The sequence below is a fragment of the Pristis pectinata genome, chromosome 12 (assembly GCF_009764475.1).
Source record: "Pristis pectinata isolate sPriPec2 chromosome 12, sPriPec2.1.pri, whole genome shotgun sequence".
In the NCBI taxonomy this organism is placed as follows: domain Eukaryota; kingdom Metazoa; phylum Chordata; class Chondrichthyes; order Rhinopristiformes; family Pristidae; genus Pristis; species Pristis pectinata.
Genome location: NC_067416.1, coordinates 49508499 through 49511454, shown reverse-complemented (window position 1 = coordinate 49511454; position 2956 = coordinate 49508499). Strand labels below are relative to the sequence as shown.

Below are 2956 nucleotides of genomic sequence, written 5' to 3'. Positions count from 1 at the left end.
TGGAGACCCATCTCACTGTTGATTGTGGACTATAATATCCTGTCCAAGGCCATCGCCAACAGGGTCAGGTCTGCTCTGGGACAGGTGATCCACCCGGACCAAACCTGTGCTGTATCCGGCAGGAAGATCTTTCACAGCCTCGTGCTGCTCAGGGATACCATCGCCTACGTGCAGGACAGAGGGGTGAACACCTGCCTGGTCAGCTCGGACCAGGAGAAGGCCTTTGACAGGATATCACACACGTATATGCTGGATGTGATCTCCAAAATGGGCTTTGGGGAGGGAATCAGGAATTGGATCCAACTGCTCTACACAGACATCTGTAGCGCAGTCCAAATCAATGGGTGGGAAACAGACAGCTTCCCCATCAAGTCTGGAGTCAGGCAGGGCTGCCCTCTCTCCCCTGTCTTGTTCGTGTGCTGTATAGAACCCTTTGCTGAGTCCATCAGGATGGACGAGAGCGTCAGAGGGGTGACGTTGCCAGGCAGTGAGGTCACCCAGGTGAAAACCTCCCTGTACATGGACGACGTCACCGTCTTCTGTTCAGACCCGAGGTCAGTCGGCAGACTGATCAGCATCTGCGACCAGTTTGAATCGGCATCAGGGGCCAGAGTCAACCGCGCGAAGACCGAGGCCATGCTCTTCGGCAAGTGGCCCGACCGATCCAACGTCCCCTTCGCCGTCAGGCCTGACTATCTGAAGGTGCTGGGGATCTGGTTCCGAGGGGCTGGGGCGTGCAACAAAAATTGGCGGGAGCGGATCGGGAAGGTGAAGCAGAGACTGGGACTGTGGGAACGGCGCTCCCTATCGATGACTGGGAAGAACTTGGTCATCAGGTGTGAGGCGCTCTCAGGGCTGCTGTACCTGGTGCAGGTGTGGCCTGTTCCTCGCTCCTCTGGCTTGGGAATCACCTGCGCCGTCTTCCGGTTCATCTGGGGATCGAAGATGGAGCAGGTCCGACGGGCCACCATGCTCAAGTCCCTGGACAATGGGGGTAAAGGTGTCCCCAATGTTGCCCTCCTCCTGATGACCACCTTCGTCTGTGGCTGCATCAGGCTCTATGTGGAACCCAAGTACATGGGCACCAAGTGTCACTACGTACCGAGGTTCTACCTGTCCCGGCTGTTGCGAAGGATGGGCCTGGCCCCGTGGCCACACGGTGTCCCAGTCAGCTGGACGCTGCCGCGCTACCTGTCCTTCATGGAAAAGTTCTTCCGGACCAACACCTTTGACCACAAGTCCATCAGGCAGTGGTCAGCATGGAACCTCCTGCAGACACTGCAGGAGAAGGACTCAATGGATACTGTGGGGTGGTTCCCTGAGCAGACTGTCCAGACCATCTGGCAGAATGCCTCATCGCCAGAACTCACCAACAAGCACCAAGACCTCGCTTGGCTGGCGGTGAGAGGGGCCCTCCCAGTCAGATCCATCCTGCATGGTTGGAACCTCACTCCCAGCGCGCGCTGCCCCCGGGAGGACTGGGGACGAGACGGTCGCCCACCTCTTTGTGGGCTGTAGGTTTACGAGGAGGGTGTGGCGGAAGATGCAAGGGTCCTTGTCACAGTTCATCCCCAGCAGCTGCGTAACAGAGGATTCTCTGATCTACGGGCTGTTCCCGGGGACACACATAGAGACGGACATCAACTGCTGCTGTTAGGTCATCAACTTGGTGAAAGACGCTCTTTGGTCTGCCCGAAACTTGTTGGTCTTCCAGCACTGCGAGATGTCCGTAGGGGAATGCTGCCGGCTGGCACATTCCAGGCTGCAGGAGTACGTGCTGAGGGACGCACTTAAGCTGGGTACAGCCAATGCGAGGGCTCGGTGGGGAAGGACTACAGTTTAGGGTTTTTCTGCCACAGGAGAGGGAGGGGTGGGGTCAGGCGAGAAAGCCCCTAAATATTGTAAATACGGGACCGGGTAGTTTCCAGGGAGCCACATGTGTGGCATCGGTGCTGTTTTCTATATAAAAAGGTAACACTAATGAATGATCTGTACAAGAATGTAAAGGTTTGCACTGTTTTGTATTTGTATATAGTTTGTCTTTTATTGTGAATAAAGTTTATTTTGTAAAAAAAAAGTTCTCCCAATGCGAGGCTTGCCCATTGCACTTCGGGTGTGCTGACACCTGCGATGTCCCCAAAAGCGGGATACTCGACTGCAAAATTTGTGGTAGTGGGGGACTGTGTTCACGCTCTCCCCTGACATTCAATGTAAAGATAGATTAACAACTGCTGCATACCGTGCATGGCCATTTTGTGTTTCTTCTTAGTCTGTGGTACGGGTTGTTTAATGAATCTTACCCCTACTGTCTCGTCAGTCGGTATCAACATAATAACAGGAGTAGACCATTTGGGATTGGTTTATTATTGTCACGTACTGGGGTACAGTGAAAAACTTGTCTTGCTTACTGTTCGTACAGATCAATTCATTACATGGTGCATTGAGGTAGTACAGGGTAAAAACCACAATAGAATACAGAGTAAAGTGTCACAGCTACAGGGAAGTGCATTGCAGGTAGACAATAAGATGCAAGGTCATAGCAAAGGAGGATTGTGTGGTCAAGAGTATAAGGGAACCCATTCAATAGTCTTATAATAGTGGGACAGAAGCTGTCTTTGAGCCTGGTGGTATGTGCCCTCAGGCTCTGGTATCTTCTGCCTGATGGGATAGGGGAGAAGAGAGAATGACCCCGGTAGCTGTAGACTCAGATCCAGCTATCTGCCTTTTCCCCATAACCCTTAATTCCCCTACAATGCAAAAATCTAACTGTGTCTTAAATATATTTAATGAGGGAGCCTCTACTGCTTCCTTGGGCAGAGAATTCCACAGACTCACTACTCTCTGGGAAAAGCAGTTTCTCCTCATCTCTGTCATAAGTCTTTTCCCTTGAATCTTGAGGCTACATCCCCTAGTTCTAGTCTCACCCACCAGTGGAAACAACCTTCCTGCCTCTATC

At 52.5% G+C, this 2956-nt stretch overlaps 1 pseudogene; it reads left to right on the top strand.

Annotated features, from left to right (window-relative positions):
• Positions 1 to 2055: 2055 nt before the first annotated feature.
• LOC127577046 (uncharacterized) lies at positions 2056 to 2201 on the top strand (annotated as a pseudogene).
• The last annotated feature ends 755 nt before the right edge of the window (positions 2202 to 2956 follow it).